The sequence below is a fragment of the Mustela nigripes genome, chromosome 6 (assembly GCF_022355385.1).
Source record: "Mustela nigripes isolate SB6536 chromosome 6, MUSNIG.SB6536, whole genome shotgun sequence".
Lineage (NCBI taxonomy): Eukaryota > Metazoa > Chordata > Mammalia > Carnivora > Mustelidae > Mustela > Mustela nigripes.
In genome coordinates this window covers 125828218-125845650 of record NC_081562.1, presented here as the reverse complement: position 1 = coordinate 125845650, position 17433 = coordinate 125828218, and the positions used below count along the sequence as shown (strand labels likewise).

Here is a 17433-nt window from a genome sequence, read left to right as displayed (position 1 = left end):
GTCACTTTATTCAAATCCTTTTTCAAGGTAACTTTTCAGACTGCAGAAGAAGGTAGCTCTGGCCAACTGCCTTACAAAGGATAATTTTCAATTTGTTCCTCGTGGAGTGTGTATATGTCTCTGTGTCTCTGTGTCTCTGATGAGAATAGCACAAACTCTGGTTTTTAAAATTCTTCTGTCTTCAGAGCAATGATAGTAGTGGCCCCATTATACGTTAACTTGACCCCCTTAAACAGCTGTTTGGGTTGCTTATTTTTTTCTCTCCCTTTGATGAACAGGGCTGCAGTGGCCTCTGTGTGTACGTGTCAGGAAATACAGAGAACAAATTCCTGCCTGTCAGATTACTAATTTAGTCCTGTTGGTTTACTAGGATTACTAGCGTTGAAAGGTACTGCCTAATTTTCTCTCAAAAAGACTCACCAGTTTATTCCGTCAATAAGAGTCTTAGAGAGTGTGTTACGGCACGTTCAGATTATACAACCCACTGTATTCTTGACGATATATGAAATAGACCCTATGTGCCAGTATGAACCCATTACGAAGTCATGTTAAATAAGCATTATGGCTTACAGAGCAGTACAGAGAGCATGGTCCCTTTTATTTTAAAAAGGCTGGAACCCATTTGTGTGAAAAGGCCTATGGATTTCTTGTATACTTATCTTTACATTAACAGTTTCAAAAATGATGCCTAATAAATTGGAGAGAGGAACTAGTGGGGGAGAGGAACTTTTATTTATTTATTTAAAGATTTATTTATTTTCTTAGAGAAAGAGAGTGCACATGTGTAGGAGCAGGGAGAGGGGAAGAGAGAGAGAGAGAGAGAGATTGAGAAACACAAGCAGACTCCACACTGAGCGGAGAGCCCACACGGCACTCGATTGCACGACTCTGAGATCACAATCTGAGCTGAGATCGAGAGTCAGATGCACTTAACCGACTGCACCATCCAGACACCCAAGGAAGCTTTTGTTTTGGACTTCTGGACCTCCCTGCTATTTATATTTTTAATCACATGCATATCATTGCTTACAACTTTGAAAGTCGTTTACAACAAAGACAGGGCTGCCCCACAGCATAGCTTGTGTCCTTCCAGACGCAACGGATTGTTTCCAGGTAGTCTGAGAAAGTGACTTTTTCCGTCTCACACACCAGCCCAGGAGCATATTTGTGTCTTCATGTAGTTGTCCCTTGAAAAAGGAAGTGATTCCCTTTTTTCCTCCTCCTTTATAGGAACTGTCATTTCTGAAGGTCTCATTTCTAGCAGAATCTTCCCTAAACAAGTTTATTCAAGTCAGGATCCTACCTTTCTAAGTAAATGCTGTTTTGGGTTCTGAGCTATCAGGTGTACCTGGATTAACTATATTTAAGTTGCCTGAACTTTTCTTTTCTTTTTAAGTATATTTATTTATTATGTTCAGGGAGCCAGCATATAGTACAGCATTAGTTTTTGATGTGGTGTTCAACAGTTCATTAGTTACATATAATTGAACACAAATAAATAAATAAAGTGTACTTATTTAAGTAATTTCTACACCCACTGTGGGGCTCGAACTCACAACCCCGAGATCAAGAATCCAGTTACATGCTCTTCCAACTGAGCCAGCCAGGCAGTCTTGAACTTTTCAACAGAAGCGGTAAATTTCCCTTCCTGGGTTACGACATCTTCAGACCCATTGTCTGAAACATTCACTTCAAGTTCACATGAGTGTGCTCTGTAACTAAACTTCACGCCTAGCCGAGTTTCTGATCAGTTTTGGATGAAGGGGACATCAGCTTTCATGCTAAGTCTGTAACTATAGAACTATAATTCAGTTTCCTAAGTGAAAAAAATCTACAGAATATGTAGATTTCTAAAGACACCTTTTACTGTGAGACAGGCCTAGAAAATATACTGTCATAGGATATCTTTTGAAAGAAAAGAAATGACACTTTTTATACTCTCAAACCATTGAAGAAAGCCTTTGACATTATTTTAAACTCCAAATCCTTTTTAATTCTGATGCGCAGAATGCATTTAAGCCATTCTAGGTGGTAGATTTATGTATTCCTTTTGTGCAAATCAGTGCATATCTTTGGTAGTTAGATTTTTTCTTTCTCCCTCTCAAAAGCTGCTTTTGAAACTTCACCTTTTCCCTAGATATAATTTTTTTTTCACTTCATGAAATATCTCCATTCTGTCGCTAACTGCAAATGTTTGCAGAAGGAACCAAAATAAAACAAATACCTCTCAATATGGTACTTTGTGCATAAACAAACATCTGACATTTGTTGGTTAATTTAAAAAAAAATAAGGAGAATTAACTATGCTAGGAAAAAAAGCAAAGAGTAGGATTGTGGCTGTGATGGGCAAAACAAGGAAGGAAAGCTGTGATTTGAGCAATTTCTTGCTTTTAAGCGATTTCATTATAGGTAATATAATTATTATGGCCTCCAGGTGGGGGCACAGCACTTTTAAGGCTAATTGAACTTTTTCTATACCATTAGAAAAATGGGCCAAACTTTCTTTATCATGGGATAAATACAAGATTTCCTTCCTCCAAATATTTCATGCCCATGGCTTTTTAAGACATACACGGTACCTCTGAATTCCAGATGTCGTCGTGAATGCCAATACGGTGCAATAAACAGTTTGTCTGTACGCTTCCAGACCACTGCGGGTAAGAACTGGAATGCCCACAAGGGTGATTGCTTGCTATCTGCCGGAAACTTTCACACAAGTTATCCCGTATAATCCTCCAGAAATCCCTTAGGAAAGCATGCCTAGAAATAAGGAAACCAGAGCTCCGAAGAGTTGAGAAGCTTGGTTCTTTAGGCTGCAGAGCAGTTGTGACTCAGCCCGACAGCATTTTCCTGGGATCCCTGAGGACGGTTGTTCATTTTATGAGGCTGGATTTCCAAACAACATAATCACGCAGGGAGTGATTTACTTCTTACCTCTGTTGCCTCCAGTCCTCATATGCATGCCTGCCCGCTTGCTTGCTTGCTTGCTTGCTTTCTTGCTTTCTTTCTTTCTTTCTTTCCCTTCCTCCCAACCCCTTTTCATTCATTCATTCATTCATTCATTCATTCATTTATTTCAGTGTTACCCCAAAGGGTGGACTCGAGGACACAAAGGAGGCTGGAACAGCTGTAGATTTTCTCCTTGTGCAGGACCTCTTAGGTCAAGCCTCGAGCTAGCTTGTCAGGAATGCATTTCTTAAGCAACCTTCTTCCCTGCATCAGAGGAAGAAAGCGGCACATGCCTTGATCAGATCTCTTCCCTCAGTGTGCTCTGGGAGCAGACCTTTAGTATTCACCCCAGAGAAAGCATTACTTAGTGGCTCATCAAAAATGCTTCCCAAAATGCCGTTGCTCCCACATTTTGCCTAATAATCCCCAAACGCACTGCACTCCTGTTGCCGTTATTTTTGTGTGTGATTACAGAAGGTCTTAGGAGAATTGAATGGACAGATTGGGCAACTTTCGTAGGTCATTCCTTGTGCGGGCCAGCGTTAGTATAGATCAGAGGCCCCAGACCTGGGGTGGGGAGCGCCCTCTAGAGAGGCCTGCACCGTGGCCTCTGCGTATCTTGATAAACAACCAGAACTTTGTAGAATTGGGAGTTTTTACAGAAAAATCAATTTTCTTACATTTTGGGGGGGGGGGGGGATCAGATGACCAGGAAACACAGGGCTCCAAGTGTTTTGTTAAAAAGATGTATGAGAGCTACGTAGCAGCTGCCCTATTAAGATGTGGGGTTCTGGTTCTCAGGTTCCCCACAGCTCCCCCTCTCCCTACCCCACACCTGTCTCCCTTATCCGCCTGACTCCTCTGGAGCTAGCCCGGCCGTGCACGTAGGCCTGCTGTCCTTGAAGCACTGCGGTGAGGAGGCCGCCATCTGGCTTTTGTTGTTGGACAGACTTACGTTACCGAACTGGTTCTACCACTTACTATTTCTGTGGTCTTGGGCGAGTTTCTCAATCTAAGGAATCTTCCATTTCTGCAGCCAGATAGTTTCCAGGTCGGGGACAGAATCTGAGAAGTACTTAACCCACGATCTGGCTTGGTCTGCTCCTTACCTGAAGCAGCTGTTACAGCAACATCTCTTAAAGCATTTTGGGAGAAAGGGATCAGTGGCTTCCAGGCAGGGTCTTAAACATTTGTGGTTGTTCAGCGTGGGAGGGGCCTTTGAACTGCGGCTGAAACACCCTCGTTTTCTGGAGGAGCGATCAAAAGCCAGGAGCTCACGAGTCCTGCCTGACTCAGTGACTTCCTGGTGAACAGGTCCAGGGCCAGTGACTTTCCAGCAACCCACGAAAAGTCCTCAGAGTGTGTAGTTTTGGAGATGGGGTCTGTGATAGTGCAGTTTGCATTGAGTGTGAGAACAAGGGAATTTCGGCTAGCATAAACGGGGTATAGCTGCGGGGGTGGGGGTCACTGGGGTTCGAATTACTCCTGGGACCACAGCCTTCACAGGGCTTAGATGCCAGGGGGGAAAAGCCAAGAGAAAACCGACGTTCAGATGACTTCGGATTGAAACACGTGGCAAGAAGGCAGCAGAGAGGATTCCATGAGAGGCAGCAGGCGAACAAAGCAGAGGCAGCATGTTCTCAGGGAGAATAGTTATGTGCAGGAAGCCCTGGGCAGGAAGGGGCTTGTCTGGTGGTGAAGGGCTAAGACCCAGGCGGCCCGGGGAAGGTGGCGGGGGGTTTAGGAAGCCACTGAAAGGAATTTGGATTTGATTCTTAGTGCAAAGCAAAGGGCTTTAGAACATTTTAGAGTCTTTTTAGCTTCTGTTGAAACATTGTTTTACACGGAAGCTCCTTTGCAGGGGTCGGGTAGGGGCTTTTAACGAATCCCTAAGTCTCCCTACTCTCCATCCCGGAGATGTCCCCAAAGTGTCCTTTGTCACTCCAGGGCTGGATGGTCACTGTGGAAACCCCCAGTACCAGCAGTTCACAGCGTCCTGGGAATCTGTGACTTGCTCACCAGGGGTCCCACTCCTGGGGTCCAGAAAAATCCATCATGCTTGTCATTAACCCAAAGGCCAATGCTGATATTTTTCTTCTTTTTTGCTTGTTTTTTTTTTTTTTTTTCCTAATAACACTTCCATTAGGTCTCACATGTTCAGAGGATCCACTGAAATGTTTCATCTTGACCACAAAAAAAAAGGCTTACGTCGATGCAACAGTGTCTGAAACGGGAGACACATGTCCTAAGTCCTTGGGTTAGGTAATTCCCAGGGCCTTGTGATACATGTGATGTTTGCCTTTTCATCTGCTCCCAACTCACAAAAAGAAACCATTTATATTTCAGTCCAAGCCAGTGTTTTTCATTTTGCGGTCGTTGATTTGAGCTCAGATATGATCAGCAGGTGAATTTGGCAGCTCCCAGGGGGAGCCCCTCGGAAGCTCCCCCTCGCGCAGAGGTCAGGCCCAGCCTTCCTGTCACACCCGGCTGGGGTTGGCCGACGGTGGCACATACAGGGTGTGGGTCCCACCAGCACCTTCAATGCTGGGCATTTGTTCAGTGTGGGCTTGCTTGCAAAAACCTTCGGTAATGCTGGAGAGCTCAGCATTCTCCTTCCTCATTTCGCAGAGAAAACTGAGCTTCGGAGAAGGGCTGTGCTTCGGGTCCGCCTCACGGCTTATGAGGTCCAGGGCCGATGTGCGATCCCGGCTTCTGAGTCCCGGTGACCCACTGAACTTTGCACACCAACAGGCTCTGAGGGCAGTCCCGTGGGGGCAGGTGACACCGGCGGTGGCAGTCAGGAAATCGGAGGCATGTTCTCTGGGTGGTTCTCAAGCATTCGGAAATTGTAGCCCCACCCCACCCCTCTCTCTCAATCTCTCTTTTTTTTTTAAAAGATTTTATTTATTTGACAGACGGAGATGACAAGCAGAGAGACAGGCAGAGAGGGGAGGAAGCAGGCTCCCCGCTGAGCAGAGAGCCCGATGCAGGGCTCGATCCCAGGACCCCGGGATCATGACCTGAGCCTAAGGCAGAGGCTTTTACCCACCGAGCTACCCAGGCGCCCCCACCCCTCTCTTAACTCTTCTGTTCTAGAAGCTCTGGCCTGGTGGGTTTTGAGGCTGAGAGGCATTGACCGTGACTGCACTCTTTTCAGGATAAAGCAATTTGAGCAAACAGTTTGAGACACCTGGCGGTTTGGTCTTTGCCTCATGATGTGAGAAATAAGTTTTGCTGTGAACTAAGCCGAGATCGGTCTCTGTTTAATCTGCAAGTGCAGGGGACGTCAGCTGCCCCCTTCTCACCGGATGCCATTCAAGTTAACTCTAATGAGAGGTGCGGGGCTGAGCCGCTTGGGCTGAGTGGAATACACAGGTTAAGAGCAGCATTCTTGCGCTCCTTTTCGGTGTCCACATCCGGATTTACCTAAACCCCACCCAGGCTGCATTTGCGTAGCAGTGAAAAACCGGTATTTTCTATCCATGAATCACACTGCAAATTCCGGGCCTCTGTCCTTCGGGTGCGTCAGGCCAGCTATGGAGAAGGATGGGCACAGCTGAAGGTGAGCTGAGCGTGGAGGGGAAAGGTCCCTCCGCCTGGGGGCCGCGCAGGTGACTGCCGATGGCCACCTGCCCATCTGGACATGGAGCCATCTGTCTGCCCTCCTGGAGAAAGACCGAGAAAGGAAGGCGGAGCCCTGAGTTTCTGCTGTCGGGGGCTCTGCAGGACAGAGGAAAGCAAGGTACAGCAGTCGCACGGTTCTGGGGCTTGCCGTTCCTCCCTGGGGTCTCTCACCTGCTGTGCCGTGTGGCCCCGGGTCCCTGCCCGGAGCAGCTCCTGGCCATTGATTGCCACGTGAGGGCCGGAGAGGGCTGGGGGTCACTGTGGTTTCTTTTAAATTAAATGACGCTTCAGTGCAGAGGGTGATTGCCCACAGCAGTTAAACGTTGTTTAATGATAATTAAATTGCTTTTCTCTCTTCGGAAAGCCCTCCTCATTTTTCTGGACAAAGGCAGGAAGCATTTTTCTTTGATTATACAGAACCACTCTAGGTAAGGTATAATCCATCTTACTGCGCCGGGGCCCTCAAAGGATGAGTCCCGGGATCCTGATTTGGAAATGGCACAGACATTAGGAAACCAAGTGCTTCCAAGTTTAAGACTCTTGTCCGAAACCAAAAAAGCTGCCTTTCCCTCCTGCCTCCCCCTCCATGCGTTGGTTGGGAGTCTCTTACAACATGCGCGGCTGCTTCTGGACTGGTCTGGATCCCCTTTACAAAGCGTGGGGAGGCTTGGCATGTCCCGTCCTGTTCCTTCCTGGCTTAGTTCCTCCTCAGAGACATTGGGGCTCTGCCCAGGAGGCCCGCAGCGCTTTGCTGGGAGAAAGCCTCACTCTTCCCAGGGCTTTGAGAAGTTGACCAGCTTTCTTCCCCCCGGGAGGAAGGCATTTTCAAACAGTGCGGGGAGCCCAGAGACGTGGGCTGGAGCCCACTGAAAGAAAAAAGACTTCAAAAACGAAAAGCCCTGAGACAGGATATTCATTTGATAAGTCTTTGTATCTGATCTGTTGTTTCATGTGCCTGGTGTCCTGCTGCCAGAATTAAGATGCTCTAAAAAGAAACCTTAGGAAATAGATCACGATGATCCAGTTTGATGTAGGAATAAAATGGAGACGAAAAAAGGAATGTTCCTGAAGGAACTGAACCAACTGTGATTGCAAAAAACCTGCACTTTAAATCTTAATAGAAATGATGGCGAAAGCGCTTGGGTGGTTCAGTGGGTTAAAGCCTCTGCCTTCAGCTCAGGTCATGATCCCAGGGTCCTGGGATCCAGCCCCGCATCGGGCTCTCTGCTCAGCAGGGAGCCTGCTTCATCATCTCTCTCTGCCTGCCTCTCTGCCTACTTCTGATCTCCATCTGTCAAATAAATAAATAAAATCTTAAAAAAAAAAAGAGAAGAAGAAGAAATGATGGCGATATGAGGTTTGGGGTGTGTGTGTCTATGTGTGTGTGTTTGTGTGTGTTTTGTTTGGGGTGTGAGGCTTGGAGCATTACGGCACAGACTACTTCTGCTTTCTCGTCTTGGATGTCAATTCCATGGCCTGGCGTGCTTCGTTTGGTCTTCTTTGGGTGACACTGAACTGGGAGCAGGGAGGCTGCAGGTCAAGGTTTGGGTTGGCGGAGAATCACTGCAGAATGAGACACGCGAGCTCCCAGGCAGGAGATAACAGATGCTGGTCACTTTCGTAAAGAGGGGAAGCCCAGGGACCAAGGACTGTAAAACTTGGACTGGGCAGAACAGAGGAGTCTGGGCACGTGTAAGTGTATTTAACCAAGATGGTCAGCGAGTAGGGGAAGGTGAGGAAAGGCACAGTCATGCTGTTGGTGGCATGATAAGGAAGGACAGGGTAAGGACCTCCACGTGGAGACTTTAGTTCTGTCCCTCCCAGAAGAGAGGATGTAAGAGCATTCCATTTTGGAGCAGCTCCTTCAGTTTCTATCTGATTTTCTTTTTATTTATGTATTTATTTGAGGGAAGAGAGCGAGCGAGCACGTATGAGTGGTGGGGAGGGAAAGGAAGAAGCAGACTCCCCTCCGAGCAGGGAGCCCAGTGCAACGCTGGGTCTGGGACTTGATCCCCAGACCCTGAGATCATAATAAGCTGAGCCAAAGGCAGGTGCTTAACCAACTGAGCCACCCAGGTACCCCTCTACCTGGTTTTCTAGTGACTTCTTAAAACTTGCGTCTAGGAAGAAGTAAAAAGGAAGATCTCATTTGTTGGAGAAGCTACTGGCAAGCAGTGCTGGGCTCATTCTTAGGGAGGATGGTGTGACTTGGGGTAAGGGGTGCCCTGGAGCCACAGCCAGACTTCCCCTGAGCCAGTCAAAACCTGGACTGGGTCCCTGATGGCCTCACACACGGCCAAGGCCCTTTCCTCTTGAATTACCACCTGGTTAACCTTCCTAGTCTTGAACTGCGAATCGAAACTAACTCAGATCAAAATGTAACTCACAATCACAGAAGGGGGCCGCGGGGTCTACCCAGCCATCCTCAAAGGATACATGAGGTCCCTTGGGCCAGAAAACATAGGTGACTTATTCAGGGTCACATCAGTCTTCCTGACAATAGCCTCCCCGCTGTTGGTTTATGCTTTTTTTTTTTTTTGAGGAGGGACAGAAGGCACTGGAATAAGGCATTTTTGAGGAGGGACTGAAGGTACTGGATAAGGCAGGGGAAGTTAGGAGTTCCGGGTAGTTTAGGTGCAGATCGCAACAGCTTCCTTAACGTCCCAGCGTCCTGATTTCTGACACGTCCAGGCTGGCTAGGCTCCGCATTTGTTGTCTTCTCTTCCTACCGTGGACCATGCCGGGTGGCCTGGAGGAGCTGAGTGGTGTTCCCTCAGTCCTCCCTTGTTTCCCAGTGCCCCGATAGTCCCTCCATTAAAAACTCCAGTGATGAGTGCTCCCTCTGACAAGTGCTATATGTTAGACAGGTTTGGGATATGGGGATATAGGGGAAAAGGAGAGTGTTATACCTGATTATTTACTGTGCTGTCCAGACCCCAAGTGCAGAGACACACACAAACACGCATAGACAACAATGGGACAAAGATATTTGAGATCCTGACTGGCTTTGAAAAGCTGGGGCTAACCGTTATACTAAGGGCAAGGCAGATGAGGAAAAGCAAATTTGGGAAAGATCCAGGCGGACACTGGGGACCTGTGACCTGAAGTACAGTCTGTTGTAGTCAGGCATTACGGAGACTAATATTGGAGCCCGCCCAGGTTGCAGACAATGCTTAGAGGCATTTCCTGTCGTCCGGGGGCTTACATTTTAATGAGCCCGTAGATGCCTATCAGCACTGTGTCATCACGACGGTGATAGCTTTTTCCAGCAGGCTCTTTTCCCCTCAAAGCCCAAGGCTCAGGGGCAGCTCTTCAGAGATGAACCACTGTCTGATTCTCGCAGATGCACATGGGGGGGAAGTTAAGCTCTCCCTGCCCTATTCAATTGCGAAGAGATTTCCAACTAAAGTCAGTAATCAAGGCACTGTGCTTGCAAGGGATGCTGGTATTTTTTAAAAATAGAGTAATCTGTCTGTGTGTGTTTGCGAGTGTGTCTTTCAATAGGAAAATGAGAGTGCAGGGTTTTTTTTTTTTCACAAGTTGAACTTCGGCTGTTCCACATAGCTTTTCTTAACTGAACGCATGCTTGCCAGATCACTTGGAATTACCCTACTAGGAACTTGGTCAAATTACTTAGTGCTAAAAATGGGCCCCACTTGGGGGCCCCTTCTGGAAAGTCCTGGAGTCTGGAGCTGAACCCTCTGTTACCCTCACTCCCTTCTTCCAGGAGCCCAAACACCCCTGAAGTGAGGATGGTGGCCTGGTAACAGCCTACTTGCTGGGGTCCCACCTCCAACCGCCGCGTGGAGGGGTCACTTGCAGGCACAAGGCAGAATTTTCTCAGTGCTTCCCACTGCCTTCAGCATGAGAGGAAAAGCAGGCAAACCAACACTTCCTTCCCTGCCCCCAGGCCCAACCCCCAACACACGCACACACACACTCTCACACCCCAGCGCTGAGATTCTTTCTCCTGTGAAACTGGACTCTGAAAGGCCTGAGCCATTGCTTCTGTGTTTTGGCTCAGCCGCTCAGCAGGGCTCAGGTGTCTAAATTCAGAATTTTCCCATGGCTTTAAGATTCGGGCTGCAGCTCTGTTCCCTGCAGGAAACGGAGGAGCCTTCCTTGGGTTTGTTTTTCTCACCCTGCAAAGAAAGCAGAAGGGTTTAGGTCTCATTGGCATGAGGGCCTAAAAGGGAAGGAACGATAATTAATTAATTAATTGGAATGATCATTTAGATCAGAGTGCTCTTATTGTAGAATCCTAGGCCTGGATGTCACATGTGCGCCGTGTCAACTGCAAAAATGAATATGAGGGCCGTTTCTCGGAAGGGTTAGGAAGGAGGAGCAAACAGGCAGCCTGTTGGCATACGTGTTCCTCAGAAGGGCTCCCCAAAAGGGGTCAGGGAGCCTTTGACTAGGCAAGACACCGTGAAAAACAAAGTACTCGTTAGCTCCAGTGATGCTCATTCAAGCCACAGTCAACATGGGACTTGTGTGTAGTCCCACAAAAGACACGAGCATATTTAAATTTTTTTTTTTTTCTTTTTTTGAGATATAGGGGCACCTGCGAGGCTCAGTTGCTTAAGTGTCTGTCTTTGGCTCAGGTCATGATCTCAGGGTCCTGGGATCCCGCCCCCACATCGGGCTCCCTGCTCATCGGGGAGCCTGCTTCCCCCTCTCCCTCTGCCCCTCCCTGGGCTCATGCTCGGGCATGTGTGCTCTCTCAGTCTCTCTCAAATAAACAAAATCTTAAAAAAATTTTTTTTGAGATATAGAATAGTTCACTAACAGCCTTATCTCGACTACTACCTTTCCTCCAGATTTACCAGAAGTTGTTAAATACTGGAATGTCATATTACTTATCTTGCCTCTCCTGTTCTGTGAATAGATCTGTCCACTCTTTATGGAGTTTGCAGGACTATCATGAGGAAAGAGGAGGTAATAATAGATTCATATTATTGGAAGTGGCAGGCTCAAAACGCATCTCAAAAAAAGAGAGTTACAGGTCATGCAGAGTAATTGTTTAATATCATCAGTGCCAAGTGATGGTTCTCAGGGCCACGGAAACTATGTAGCGGTACCTCTCTGCCATTGTACCTCTACCCCAAATGACTGTTTATGGCTATAAAAATTTATCATCGAGGAAGGTTCTATGGAATCTGTCACCCACGTTCTAAAAAAGTCCTTTAATCTGGGAATTTGCCGACCTGCTGTGCTCTCATTCTTCTGTTGTTTCGATGGGAAATGGGTTCTGCGTTCTAATTCTGTCCCTCGGGGACTTAGTGAGCCTTCTCTTCCAGGCTGTGAGGGCCCGAGAGGGGATTCTTTCCCCTGTGCTATGGGTGGAGAGGCTGTGTTCCTAGCGAGGGTCTTCCTGGGATGTATGGTGGGGTGGGAAGAAGACATTTCCCTCGTGGTCTACGAGGGGTTGTGGGAAGGGGTCGCAGACTCTGCCCGTGAGGGGGGATGGGTGGAGCTTTTGTGCAGTGGTTGGGGGACAGCGTAAGCCTGCTTACTGTAACTAAGACCCTGAGGAGAGACTGGGGGCCAGTTGGTGGCTGGGGAGAGTTGCAGGTTTTGCTGCTGTGGATATTACATGGAAGGGGCGTTTGCTTGAGCTAAGCCATGGGAAAGATCTAAACACGAGACTTGAGCTCCTTCTGGCAACTGAGCCAAAACACAGCAGATAGAATGGTTTGGCCTTTGAGCATCCAGGTTTCGAGACACAAGGATCCCGCTTCATAGGAGAATGAAGCTCCCCAGGTCTTGTGTGTTTATGGCGGAAAAAATCAACATACAAGATCCTCACGCTGTATCGGATCTTCGTCAGCGTCTTCAGGCCCATTCTAGTCACCACAGAGGATTCAGGGAGGAAAGGCGACAAAAGCTACTGTAACGGGAGGGTGAAAGAGCTGAAGAGAAGGCTGATGGCGGCGGGCTTGTTGTCCGGAAACACACAGCGGCTGCCCTGAAGAGGATTCTGACATGACTTCCCAGGGTAGAGAGCCGCACAAAGAGAAAAAGACCTTAAGGTGAAATATGGGTTGACCAAGTTGTGACACAGCAGTGACCTCTGTTACCAGTCAGGTAGGTGGGTGGTGGCTGTCTCAGAGGCTGGTGGTCATCTGTCTTCAGAGTAAATATTCATGGAGGCCCTAACTGAAGGGGGTAGAGAGAGTGGGAACTCTTCCAGTGGCTTCCTTAAAGACAAAACACCTTTCGGAAGGACTCTTGAGTAACATCCGTGGCGTGGACCAGAGCACAGATCCCCCCACATAAAAAGTGCTCCCCATGGGACGACTCTTCCGGCTGTGTCTCGGCACCTCCTCGTGTTGAGGTCGCCCATTCTGGCTTTCCTGCTTCTCTGTCCCAGACATCGGTGATGCGTCGCGTGCGCGTACCAGGGCTTCACGCAAAGCCTAGTGTGCTCGGGTCAGCCTCTCTCCCTCTTTCCCGGTCTCCTTCTTTCCTCCCCTCTTCTCTCTCTGTATATATAAAGACCCACAGGAGACTAGCATCTGTTTATAAATTTTCCTCTTGTGCTTCCTTTAGAACGACTCACTGCTACTCCTGTTCATCGGTGGCTACAGGGAAGAATCTGTATGAAGGAAGCTGAGAATTGAAAATGTGCAAATCCTAAGCCATTTGGGAGGGGAGAAGCTTGAAAAGAAAAGCTTGGGTCATTCCACTGTGCTTAGCTCTTGTGGGACCTGCTTGGCACATGAGGCTGCTGCGTCGTCTCCTGCCTGGGTTTCGGTCACTCTGGGTGGTGTCTTCAGTGTCCTATAGGAGGGCTTCTGGGTTCTGCCAGTTCTTCTGCCATCACTGACTCATCTTAACTCCGATAAGGCATTTTAACCTCTCAGTACCTTGTTTGCCAGCCAAAGATCGTTTTTGGTGTCCTGCGTGTGTTTTTGAGACTAACCACTAAGCATTTAGTTTTTGAGGTTTGAAAGGCTGTTTCTTTCTGAGGTGACTGCCCTAACCTTACCTAATTGAATGAACATATGTTTACATTTCTGTGTGGAGCCTCTAATGTTTTTATTACGAAAATATTCCCTTTTTGTTATCTACTGAATAGTAGGTTTGGGAAGAGTATTTAAGATTTTGTAGGGTAGGGGTGCCTGGGTGGCTCAGTGGGTTAAGCCTCTGCCTTCGCTCAGGTCATGATCTCAGGGTCCTGGGATCGAGCCCCATGTCAGGCTCTCTGCTCAGCGGGGAGCCTGCTTCCCTCTCTCTTTCTTCCTGCTGCTCTGCCTACTTGTGCTGTCTCTCTCAATGTCAAATAAATAAAATCTTTTTTAAAATTGTAGGATAAGGGGACGCCTGGGTGGCTCAGTTGGTTAAGCAGCTGCCTTCGGCTCAGGTCATGATCCCAGCGTCCTGGGATCGAGTCCCGCATCAGGCTCCTTGCTCGGCAGGGAGCCTGCTTCTCCCTCTGCCTCTGCCTGCCATTCTGTTTGCCTGTGCTCGCTCTCTCTCCCTCTCTCTCTCTGATACATAAGTAAAATCTTAAAAAAAAAATTGTAGGATAATTATAGATTTAGTGCTAGATCAATGACACACCTCAGATCCATAGCGCAAGTATAAAGTGATTTTTCTCTTCGCTCTGAGGCTAGCGGGCCAGGTAGAACATACACACTAAAGGTCAAAACTGTGTTGGAGGGCTTGAAATTCAGTCTCTCCCTATTTTGTTATATTTCTGAGGCATAGAGAGGGACAGGAAGAAGCAGCCTTGTGGAGTGATCTGCTAGCGAAGACAAACCCAGTGGTGATTTGGGAAGGGAATCGTCGAGAAGGAGCCAAAGCAGACAGGTTCAGATTTTGTCAGATCGCCACGGTTGTGTAAGGAGGTGAGAGTTGAAGTCCATCTTAGGCTGTTGAACTTGTAATACCAGTGTGAGAGTTCAAAGAAGAAGAAAAAGGGGAGGGCACGGAGGAAGGGGACTGAAGCAGGGGGAATGGGAAGAGGAAGAGGAAAAGGTAGAAGGAGAAGTGGGGGAGGGGGAGGAAGCAGAAGGAGAAGGGGAAGAAGAGGAGGAAGGAAAAAGCACACACACAAAGGAGCGGCTCACAGCATTCCAGGAAATCATTGAATTGTGGGCGAGATAACGTGTTTCCTTCTCTTCCAGAAGAGCAGGGGTGGGACTTGTAGCATGAAAACCATGTAGGGGATTTGTAGAGGAGAGGGAAAGTGGCAGGGCACTTGGTGGCTCAGTGGGTTAAGCCTCTGCCTTCTGCTCAGGTCATGATCCCAGGGTCCTGGGATCGAGCCCCATGTTGGGCTCCCTACTCGGTGGGGGGTCTGCTTCTCCCTCTGCTCCCCCCACCCAGCCTCCCACTCATGCTCTCTTGTCTCTTGCTCTCTGTCTGAAATAAATAAAATCTTTAAAAAAAAAAAAAAAAAAAAAAAACAGAGAAAGTGGCTGACATGTGTATCATCCAACTTTTTCTGAAGTTATTTTAATATGGATTTGCTGTTGTGTTGGTCATGATAATTTAATACAAAAACCCATGCCACGGCCTTCATAGTTTATCTGAACTCGAAGACTTCATGTCTTTGACCATAAGTAATGCTTAAATTGGTTCTATACATGGTCTCAGATTCACTTGCATTGGATTCGGGTCATATAACCATCATCCTGACAAAGCCGCTGTGTGTGAGTCTAGTCCTTTAGAAAATATTTTAAAAATCTCCTGACAACACCTTGACCTTCCTCCTCATATTAACACACACTCCTTAATCCTACAACATGCACTGCCCCATAGAGCCATATTAACACACACTCCTTAATCCTACAACATGCACCGCCCCGTAGAGCCATATTAACACACACTCCTTAATCCTACAACATGCACCGCCCCGTAGAGCTCTCCTTAGCTTGCTTTCTTAAGCTCTTGTCTTTATCCCAGGACTTTCTGAACGAGGGTTTCTGTCGGGAAGCCGCTGAGTGAAGAGTGGAGGGTGAGAAGACATTGGGCAGCCGTGGCTATTCGTTTCCCACCTCAGTGTCTTTGTCTCACCTATGTTCCTTGAAAGGTTTTCTTTTTCCTTCCTTCCCCTTCCTCCCTAGTCACTGAACAGCAACTGCGTGGACATACCACAGTGAGCAAGATGGTTTCCATCTTCGAGGGAACCAAATACGAGATAATCACAGCTGTAGTGAGTGTTAAGGAAAGATTAGGGAGGTTAGATGCGGGGCACTGACATTGCCTGTGTGTGGGATAAGGAGTCGGGAAAGTATGAGCAAGCAAAGCCGGAGAGGAAATCAAAAGACTCTGGAGTTGGGCGCCTGGGTGGCTCAGTGGGTTAAGCCGCTGCCTTCAGCTCAGGTCATGATCTCAGGGTCCTGGGATCGAGTCCCGCATCGGGCTCTCTGCTCAGGAGAGCCTGCTTCCCTCTCTCTCTCTCTGCCTGCCTCTCCATCTACTTGTGATTTCTCTCTGTCAAATGAATAAATAAAATCTTTAAAAAAAAAAAAAAGACTCTGGAGTTATGTCTAGAGAACAGGAAGGAGAAAAGTACAAATCCAAAGGGAAAAGGGCAAAAGATGATGTGTTTTATGCAGAACCTTGGAAACCATATTGTCTTCTGTTCTAAATCTGTGGATCTGTGAAGACTGATTTTTTTTTTTTGGAAAAATATTTTTATGTAAGTTTTTCATTTTAGTTCATGTACGGTGGTAGGTTAGTTTCAGGTGGACAGTGTGACGCGACCATTCCAGACGTGACTCAGCGGTGTCTTACCTGTTTCATACGTGCCTCAGCTCGTCGTGATACCTGTGCTCTTTAATAGGACTGATGGCTTTCTTTTTAAGTTGTATTCTCCTTCTTGAGGTTGCATTGCCATTTTTAACATCATGCCCCTGCACTTGCTTTTCAACGGTAGCACCCAAGGAAACCCATCGTCCTGACCAGCCTCGGCCTCGTTATCTGGGAGATGATGCCAGCACACGGCCCATGTCCGTGGATGTTCAGGCTTGGTCCCAGCTTCAATTGTTCAGGGCCTTCTTTCTGAGAATTTCAGAGAAGAAAGGTCACTTGACTCTCTCCCCCCTTCCATTGTGCCGATGAGGACCCAGAGACCTGCTGTGATGAGGGGAGGGGTAGAGAGTTTGGGGGGAGGAGGTTCCCTGAGGGGAAGGACAGCTGAGGCAGCAGGCAGGGCGGGGCCAGCTCAAAGCCTGTCACCCCGACTGCTGGGTCATTCTAAATAACCCCATTATTACCACTCTATCCAGCAGTCAAGGGATTTGTTTACAATGAACACCAACCTAAAAGTGATTTCCTACATTATTAATAGAATCAAGGACTGATCATTTTTTACTGATTATCCAAATACTTCCTCTTTTCTCTTTCTCTGATACCATTACTTTTATAGATTATACTGTTCATCCACAACTCCTCACCCCCCAGGGACTAGATGACAGGAATCAAAAACAAAAAACAAAAAACAAAGGAAAGCCCGGACAGGATGCTATTATGTTCACGTAACTCGCTATAATTGGAGGTGAGAAGTTTGGCATAGAAATTGTCAGTTTTGATTACAGTGACATTGAGTTATTTAAACTTGACGCTTTTCCTCTTCTCCGTAAACACAATAATCAATTCTCATTAAGCATCCAATAAGATCCAGGAATTCACAAAGCTGATGGGGACATAAAGATTAGCAAAGATGGTTTCTGTGCTCAAGGATCTCCAGTCTAGTGGCAGATATAGATAGGTAGTTAGATCGATCGATCGATCTACAGATACACACACACATGCGTGCACGCGCGCACACAAGGCAGATGGACTAAATCTTCTGTGGGGAATATGGATAAGGCATTATAGGAACCCAGAAGAGGAGATTTCTCCCCG

The 17433-nt window shown here is 47.4% G+C and overlaps 1 protein-coding gene across 12 annotated transcripts in view; it reads left to right on the top strand.

Annotated features, from left to right (window-relative positions):
- Positions 1–17433, top strand: part of KIAA1217 (KIAA1217 ortholog) — a 463282-nt gene that overhangs the window by 205151 nt on the left and 240698 nt on the right. The gene's annotated exons all lie outside the window — the stretch shown is intronic.